The sequence below is a fragment of the Falco punctatus genome (genome assembly GCF_963210335.1).
Source record: "Falco punctatus genome assembly, chromosome: 6".
Classification (NCBI taxonomy): Eukaryota; Metazoa; Chordata; class Aves; order Falconiformes; family Falconidae; genus Falco; species Falco punctatus.
Genome location: NC_137585.1, coordinates 50463503 through 50473224, shown reverse-complemented (window position 1 = coordinate 50473224; position 9722 = coordinate 50463503). Strand labels below are relative to the sequence as shown.

The 9722-nt window shown below is 42.0% G+C and overlaps 1 long non-coding RNA gene across 1 annotated transcript in view; it reads left to right on the top strand.

Annotated features, from left to right (window-relative positions):
- Positions 1-5610: 5610 nt before the first annotated feature.
- The window catches only part of LOC308065762, a 541432-nt gene continuing 537320 nt past the window's right edge, over positions 5611-9722 (top strand). Inside the window, exon 1 of the long non-coding RNA XR_013928911.1 lies at positions 5611-9722. This exon is cut by the window's right edge and continues 26673 nt beyond it. This is a non-coding gene — a long non-coding RNA (uncharacterized lncRNA).

Below are 9722 nucleotides of genomic sequence, written 5' to 3'. Positions count from 1 at the left end.
AAGATGTATAGAAATGACAGAGGGAGATGCCAGCAAAACAGAAAAGAGCTGCTCAGAGGCTAGAATGCGAAACCTACTGAGTAGCATAATATGTCTGGCATGTAGATACATATGCATAGTTCCTCATCAGATCTTTCTCTTTCCTTCTGTCTCAGCAAGGGGTAGCTAGCTATCTCACCCACTGACCTGTGTCTGTCAGCAGGCTGCTCGGCACAGGCAGCTGGGAAGCTAATTCTCCTCTGCAATGGGAGAGGTGGAAATGCTATGAAGGACTGCATGACACAATCAAATAAAATGCACGAGCAGAGGTAAGAGTCTGTATGCAATGCCCAGAAAAAGCTTCACTGGTTTCTTCAGTCCTTGTATCCAGCTGTGACAAACAGCCTGAGCTCTGTCAGCTCTGCTGGGGGCAGCGATCAACAGAAATTGCCAATCAATGAGCAAGGGACATGGAGAAGGGTACCAGCGGGCTCTAACCCTATTCGTTTCTCAGTGACACAAAACTCAGTTTGGAAGCTAACAGTCTCCTTTCAAAACCCCAAGTTGTCACTAGCATGCAACCTTGTTTTCACAAGCATCATTTACATTTAGAAGTGTTAAGTTGTTCTGCAAACCCACCAACAAGATATTGCACCTGGCTTTTTCAAGAAAATGAAATTCTCTGAAAGAGCCAGCTAGCATGTCTCTTTTTTCCAGAGTGAGTTGGAGAAGTTCAGTAGTTTCAAACCTCTGCTGTCTTAGCAGGTTTGCTCAGACTGCCAAAACCAAAACTACTTCCAGGACTCCACAAACCTTACCAACAGGATATAGCCCAGGAAACCCGCAGCTCATTTCACATATCAGCAGACAACAGTAAAACTGTTGGACACAATTTTCAATAACTACCAGATTGGATTAAATTCCAATCACTGACCTAAAGGTCAAATGTCTTAGCACTCCTCAAGAGGACCCTTGTTCTTATTACTCCAGTGGAGATTGTATACATGGATAAATATGCAGAAATAAATAAAGAACCAGAATCACAGGGTCAGCATCCTGCTTCATCCAGGAGATGAAGCATCTCTCCATCAGTCAGCCTGCTACCTGGGGCTGCCAGACCCTAACTCAACCAAAGCAGAGGCCAGGCTGTGACAGTAGGTGCTTTGCTTCTGCATAACTTACCTCTCTCAGTTGATTAAATAGGGAGATGAAGATTTTCAACGTGGATCTTTCAAAGCCTTCCAGAGGGTAGGATGCCTAATTCTATATAATTCTATTACAGAGTGACTTTCCAAATCCTTCAAGATTAGAAGTGTTGTTAATCTTCAAAGGGAAATCCCTTTACAGTGGACTCCTGGAAGCCTTTGAGAGAGTATTTTGAGGTGGAGTTGTCATTATATGGAGTACTCAAGAAAAAAAAAAAATCAGCTTGCTTGAAATAGCTATCACTTTGTCTTGCTTATGTTTTGCACTCCTCTACCCATTGGCTGCAGTCTACTTGATAGAGTGATTAGGAACCTTCATTTGGGACTTTGGATCTTTTTCTGAATAAGCGGCCTGTCCTTGTATTTACCTTTGGTGCATTCAGATACCTCTGGTCTTTTAGTCTTCAGTTTGATGCAGAGCTCTGAGAAATGAGTTGTTGTCATTGTGAGCAGGGTTTTGTGAGACAGCAGTTCCAGGAACAACAGACCCAGAAGGACCCATGCTTTCTATAGTCTTATACATTTTTACAGTTTCATAAACTAAACAGTTGTTCCATATTGTCTTTGATTGCTGGGGACTTCACTCAATAGTTTGTGTGATCTCTTGCAGACCTATGCCCCAGCATTATCAGAAATGCATAATGCTTTTAAACATCTGCTTCATGCCTGAAACAGCAAGTGCTTCCTGTCTCTCTCATTTTAACCTATTAATTATGAGTTTATCAAATACACCAGTCCAATAAGGCAAATTACTAAAAATTCAAGTTCCACATTTCAGTAACAATATTAACCGTGAAGCTGGTGGTTATCCTGGATAATGGCTGGCTAGTGAGAGCATTAACAGGCTGTGGCAAATCTTGTTAGCTCTAAATACCTTGAGAAAAGACACTAGACTGCTGATAATGACTGCTTTGTCAAGAATTGTTGATAAAAGGATTTTTAAGGAATAAGAAAATCACTCATGTGAATGAAGAGGAGTTTTTTCTTCCATAGAGCTTTCAGGGTCATTGGAGATGATACTGAACACTTAGGAAGCAGGAAGCTGACACTGACAATCATTTAGTTTTAGGGATACTGAATAGTACAGCTGGTATGTAATCAGGATGGAAGGTGGTCTGTGCTGTGTCAAAATTCATAGCTACATGGTCCTCATGCTCTCTTTCTTCTTTTTTCTAAGAGAAAAATAAGTACAAAGAATTATTGAAATAAGAAGTTTGAATATTGAATATGCTGAATTGCTTGAAGGCTATGTTTCTCTTTGTTGTCGCTACATATATTAAGAAGACATGCTACCAGAGAACATCTATGCTGACACCCAGAGAAGTCTGGTTGCTGATACACAGCAGGTTTTTGCTCCCCAGCACTTTCAGGAAGAATTATTAACCCAGAAAGGCTCAGAGTATAAAAGCTGTGTCTAGGATGCAGCTGAAGGGAGCAGAATATGCTGCAGACACAGATCTTTATCTTATAGAAGTTTTCCAATGCTTTCTACACAATTTACTCTTCTAGAAAACTCTGATCAGGTGGTTTTTACATGGAAACAAATAAGATGCTGTCATGAACAACATCACATTGTGACCCAGAACACAGATAAATCCTTTATCCTTCAGGTTGGAGGTGGTGGGAGCTTTTGATGGAAAATTTTTGGAGAGGGAAGAGGAGAAGAGCAAAACTCCTCTGAAAGCTGCTTTCAATGACCAAGGATTACAGGGATAGACATTTGCAGGAAGCTGTAACTGCCCACTGCTGCCAGTTCAGTGCCCCAACACACCAAAAAGTAGGGAAATGCTAGGGTTTGGCAAAATACTTTTTCCAAGGAATCAAAGCAGAGATACTTCTTCTGTTTGATCTCAGTAGTTGTTCCTCACCACTGAGTTTTCACATAGGTAGTGTGTCAGATTGCATTAGAGAAAAATCAGATTATATTACAAAAATTGAGGCTGTCTAAATCCATAGTTAGGATTCGGTTTTGGGTGAAATTATTAAAGATCGTTTAAATCTAGCAAAGACCTGAGAACTGGAGTGCTGCAGCTTCTCTTCACCACAGCAAGTTCTTGCTGTTTGAGAAATGAAGTTTGCATCTTTTATTTCTCCTTTGATAAGGCACTCTCACTGACTGGACAGCAGTACCAGTGGAGATGCTTCTGTCAAGACATTTGCTCAGGATCTGGCAGCTCTAACAATCAGGAAATGACTGAATGGAGCAGGGGAGCTGTGCTAAATTGTTAAATCTCTCTCACATCTGAATGACACTTGGGAAACACTGCCACTTTCTCTTCTTGATGTGCTTACTAACTTCCTTAAATGTTACTGGAAAAGATACATTCTCACTGAGGAAAAAGACATATTTCACTTCAGGCAGATCCCTTGTTCTTATCACACATACTCCAACTCATTTCTTCTTGCAGTGAAGGGCCACAAGCTTGCCCATGTCTTTTGTACTTACTGACTGTAGCTGGGTTTCTCAAGCAACATGTTGCTTCAAGTTGTGTCTTTCTGTTCCTCCTTGCTTTTTCTTTTCCTGCACCACAGAATAAACATTACAACTTTTATTTTCATAAAATTGCTTCAGTGCTATTTCTTTTCATGAGACTAGGTCAAAGATTTCTTTGTAATGTTCTCTAACAATATGTACGAGCAGGGACTGAGTGGACTGGCTGTGTATCATAGAGCAATTGGAAGGGAAGTGGGAAGGCTTTCTTTGCTTCCAAAAAGTTTAATTGTAGCCATGCTCTTTGACATTAAATTTAATTTTGTGGCTAATCGTTTGCTATGCTGAAGCACCAGGCTACATTATAAAATGACAGCTCATCCATGGGAGACCCACCTTTGCCCACCATCACACAGCCCTGTCTCCTCTGCTTGAGGCAGCCTGTGATGTCTTTCCCTCACAGACCTGATGACCCAAGCAGCCATGCCCGGTACCATGAATTGTAGAGTATCTTTCGTTTGTGAGCCCAGTAGGCTCAGGTGAGTTGCAGGATCTGAAATGAGCCTCCTCTCTGGTGGCTATAGTGCCTGTGGTCCTTGGGGTCTGCATTCTGCCCTCCCACAGCCGGCAGGCAGGAGGAAAGCATCTGCTTCAGCTCCAGTCCTTCATCTATGCTGGCTGGGGTGGTAGGGGGATGTGATGACTGCCAGCATTTGCTGACATTGCCACACAGACAAGGAGAGAGGTGTGGGGAGGTTAGGTGGGCTGGTGCCATGCCAGAGGTCACATTGTCCCTACAGGCAGGGCAGCTCTGGAAATCAGAGTTTGCTCCAAGCCATGTGTAGATCTCAGTCCATCCCTGGAGGCTGTGTGCAACATGGCACATTCCCAAACTCCCAAATTCTGAGAATGCAAATTATCAGTCTAGAAATGGGCTTAAATGAGGTTGGTAGAAATAAATAAAATGAATTCATAGGTGAGTCATGGTCACTATCATGTGTCATTAGACTATCATTGGGAACCTGTGTTCCTGCAGAGCTAATTCCTCTTTCTAATATTAAGGGTACCAAATCTTGTCTGTATATTGACTTATTCGTTAATAGTTTGTGTGTATGAATAATTCACCGTCTACATACTATAGCTCTACTTTAAATGCATTACAAAGCATATATTAGACAGAGATTAACCTTTACTGTGGTTAACATCAAGATTTATTATTTGACGGAGCTCCAGATATATTGACTTGAATCAAAGCCTAGAGGTTCAATTAGAGTTGATACTGTATTAACAAAAGGCCACAAGTCACATTTCTTCTGTAGTCTGCTTTGTGAAGGATGTCAATTCTCTATCTTTAATTTTTTTTCCACTGAGGCTGGAGTATAACTTCAGTCATAACCCACTTGCCTAGCTCAGCCTAGCCTTCCTGTTTTATTTAACTGCCTCTGGGATCCTTGCTAAATCATTAATAATGGGATGTCTCCTTCCAGCCTGAAACTAATATTTCTGTTTGCATCTACACTCATAAATGTTTTTCTTTTTAAATCCATTATTTGGTGTAAAGTGACATATTCTTTGCCTTTTTCCCTTTTACCAAAGAGCAAGCCTACTTTGAAAAAGAAAGAAGATCCTATTCCAGTGTGCTCAAATGGAATGGGCTTGCTAACAGTAAGGCAGGAATGGGGACAAAACACTTTAAATTTGCCTCCTCTTCTGTCCCTCAGTTTTGAAATGAGGAAAGAATATTTCACAGGCAGGCTGGGGGAGTATGCCCTCCTTTCTAACTGTTGCATCTGATAATGTTCCCATTTCTCTAGTGATTATTAGTGTGACTTTCTTATCCCTTTTCTTTTTCCTTTTTTTAAAAAAAATGCTCTGGTATCTTCGCACCATCACCATGTGCCTCACATTCAATTGCTAAGCAACAATCAGCAGCGTACAGCCCGGGTACCACACAAACCTTCACTTTCATCTCCAAAGCAGAACTTTTGTGCTGATCCTTGAAGGATGTGCTCCTGAAGTGGAGGAGCGTGTGGAGCCAACACTCAGACTTATGCGTGTGTGCACCCCAGCTCCCTGATGGTCCGTTCATGAGGAAGCCTTCCTTAACTAGGCATGCACACACACACTCCCACCCATGCCCCAGTGTGGAAGGAATATTAAGGACTAGAGTCACATCCAAAGAACCAGGATAATCCTGATTTGAGGATGGGAACCGTCATGGAAAGGATAATTATGAAAACCAAGGAAAAGAGGTAAGTAAAGATTGTTCCATTTCTTTCAATCCAAAGCCCTCCTACATATACCAGCTTGGAGTTTGCATGAGACCTTCCTGCACTTCCAGCAGCACAGGCCTAGAATAGGAAAGGGGAACCAAGGTGTGCTCAATAAAATCATAGAATCACAGAATGGTAGAATCATTTAGGTTGGAAAAGACCTTTGAGATCATCAAGTCCAACTGTTAACCTGGCACTGTCAAGTCCATCATTAAACCATGTCCCTAAGCACCGCATCTAAGTGTTTTTTAAACGCCACCAGGGATGGTGATTCCACCACCTCCCTGGGCAGCCTGTTCTAATGCTTTACCCACCCTTTCAGTGAAGAATATGAAATGGACTGAGCAGGATCTTTAAATTCTGTCTGGTAGCACAGAAATTCACAGTTGCCAAGTCAAACAGACGTTTCTTAGTGAATGAATGTAAATCTCATCGGAAAGAATTTAGTCCTAGCCACAAAACACACAAAACTGTGGTAAGAAGTAGTAGTCTCATGGCAAATAAATGTCCTTCTTGAAGAATCTACTGAAAAAGCCCCCAGGCTACAGGTCCCTCAGTGTCTTGAACCTTCCCAGCTTTAGTCCTAGTACAATAGTATTTTGTTTGATTTAGATTCTGAAACTTTGCATTTATTTACACCACAAAGAGGTCACAGAGAAGAAAATCAAACTGACTCTCCAGGGAGATTGTCACAGCCTTGGACTCTGCCACCTGATTTTGGTCAGAGATTCCAACATAAAGGGGAAGTGAATGCTGCATCAGAGGCAATGCAAGGAGACCACAGTAAAGTAAAGATGATACAAATATCTTTTTGACGAGGCTGGTGCCTTCTTGCACTGCTCTGAAAGCAAAGATACGGTGTTAACAATATTTTCCAGGTAAAAGGTAACCAGAAGTTGATACTAGCTAATAGAAATGGGAGAGTTGCTCTAAGCAGTAGTTAGTTATCCCCATGAGGTCACTCACCATTACACTTAGCTAGACTGCCCGAACCTATTAATAAATCTTACTCAAAGTTCAGACCCTGGTTGGTGTATGCTTATGAGTCTCAGTGGGAACTGGTGTAAGATCCTTCTTTATGGGACTATAGGGAAAAATTCAGCTTCTTGCCCAATATAAAGCAAGCAGGGAAAATTCCAGTACCTGCAGGACAGATTCCTGATAATGAAGGGTGTCTGATATATTGCTTGTTGTAATGGATGGCTCCAAGCAAAGTATACTTGGACTGCTTTTAAGGATCTGGTTTAATTGCTTCATCTTGCACTCAGCTTGTGGTGTATGTGGCATTCCCCTGGTTGTAAAGAACCAGGAGTAGATAACTGCAAACCACAGGCCATTATCTATAGCTTTTCTTCATGATGAAACTGCTGGGCAGATGGGGACTTTCAAATCTATTCTTTCTGTTCTGGCTATGACGAGTCCTTGGGGAGCACATGCTCACACTGTCTCAGCTAGGATTTAAAGGTGTGCTATGGTTCTTGCTAACTGCACTGAACTAACGTGTTCTGAAAACCTGCTCTTCAGAGGGCAACGCCCCTTAAAGCAGGTGAAACTGGTGCACACTCTTGCTAATAGAAGAGGCTTCCCAGTAACTGTCTTGCTCCTGTCCTTCTCTTGAAAAATGGGAATGCTTTAGTATCTGGCTCATTATTTAAAATATGGATTCCTATAATTTAATTGGATGTGCCAGTACCTTAGATCTGATCATAACTATCCCATAAAGCATGGCTTTTGAGTGGTGCAATGCTGAATCTACATGTATCTGGTCTTCAAACGCAGGAGAGTCTATTTTACAATCCACTATTCCATTAGTACAGCAATAGTAGTGTTTCTATTCCTAGTAACAATTTGGGTTAACATATTAGGGGAAAGCAGGAGTGTAAATTGTAAAATCCTGAATAGTTCCTTCAAACAGGCAGGTGCCACAGCAGTACCAAAGTCATTGCCACAGTCCTCTCTGGCCAAAGTGTGCTGCAAGGCTCTTCTCTGTTCACTTTTTGGATGGAAGGAACAGATTACTCCCACTGAAATCAAGGCACAAGTATAATCTCAGGTACCTGTTACCTTCAGTGCAAGTAGCACATACCAAAAATCATTCTTTCATGATGAATAAATAGTTGTGCATTGCAAGTCCTGCTTCTAACAAGTCCTGCTTCTAACAAGCCCTTGGCACAGCACACACTGGAGGCCATCTAACACGTAACTAACATCGCTCCACATTCCCATACAGAGCTCTGGCTGGATTGCTGACCCTGGCACAGGGTCTGATGTGCTGGGGTAGGCCTGAGGCCATGGTGGTTCATGCAGGACGTGTTGATTTTATTAGAAGCAGCCAAGGACATTAATATTCATTGGCTCGTGGCTGGGTGGGCTTGTGATGGCGTTGCACAATCTCCATTTAAAATGTGGTTGATAGGGAGGTAGCTTGCTGACCTGTGAAGGCAAAATAAAGTTTGTCTAGCAGGATGTGTCTAGCAGGTGTATTAACCTTTGCCAGTCCCTTTACAGAAAGTGTAAACCATAACCTCCTACTCTAAATGTGCGGTTGTGCTTTGTGATTCCTGTATAAGAAGAGAACCCCAAGGGCGGAGATCATAATGATGCCCCAACCGTGCATGGGTCAAATCCACAGATGAAAAAAGCATGCACTACCTCCAGAACTGCCTGCAAACTAAAAGCTTTAAAAAACAACATTGCATGCTATTTTTTTTTCCCAGGCTCTGGAAAAATTGGGGTTGGAAGATCTCTGAACTAAATTGTCTGATAACATTTTTTTGTCAGGCTTTTCTCTGCGTATCTTTTTTGCAATTCTTTACTGAGACTTTTGAAACAAGCAAGCTATTAGAGCCTTAACTTCTTTGTTTATAATGGAAATGCTCACTGACCCTTGACTATAGAGGTGTTTTTGCACCCTTGTAATAAATGCCAGGCACATCTAACATATGTGCAATCCAGGAATGCTCTGGCCTTTTGCCAGCATACTACTTTATGCCTGGTATCTAATCCTGCTGTGGCAAAAACAGTTGGGGAATTAGACATATTGTAAGCAGTTTTTCTTTTTAGTACGGATGTGTGTATCCGAAATGCTACTTGTCTCTACATTTTAATTGTTCCAAAGAACTGAGAGGAACATGCTTACTTAGTGCTCTCTCTCTTTTTTTTTTTTAAGATTTGTCTTTCTAAAGCTTTTTAGTACTTTTCAGTTCTCCACTAGAAATTAGCAGGAAATCTTGTGCAAGATGTGGCAAAGAACATCTGTAAGCTTCTGTCTCCAGTGAAACTGGTGGGAATTTTACTATTTTCTTACATGGGGCCAGACTTCTCTCTGGAACTTTTCTGCCCTGTTTGATAAATTTTTCAAATAATTGTAGCTTACTACTTCTTTCTGGCTGTAGGAAATAGTGTATCACTTAGGGTGAGCCAATCGAAATAGCTGGTGCCCCTCCATCCCAATTTCCTGGTTGCAGGCTGTGCTCTCCCACTGATTCCCAAATAAACAGACAAGAAAAGAGACAGTGTCCCCTGCTCTACATGTTTCTGCCAGTTTAGTGAGCTGAATGGGCTTATTGAGGTGTCAAGAATGGGCAGGACCTCAAAGGCAGGAGGAAGAGGGAAAACAAGGGGGGGCAAGCAGGGGTGCTCTCTGAGAGGCGTCTAGTCATTACATCAGCTCTGTTGACACATGAAACAGCACCCTTGGATGATCCTTACAAGTCAAGGCATTTTCACCTCCCTTAACTCATTCATTTGTGTAAGGAGTATCTGGATGCCCTTAACTTTTTGCACTGGGTGCTTGAACCCTGAGCTCTGTGCTCAGGGTGCCCTGCTCCTCTC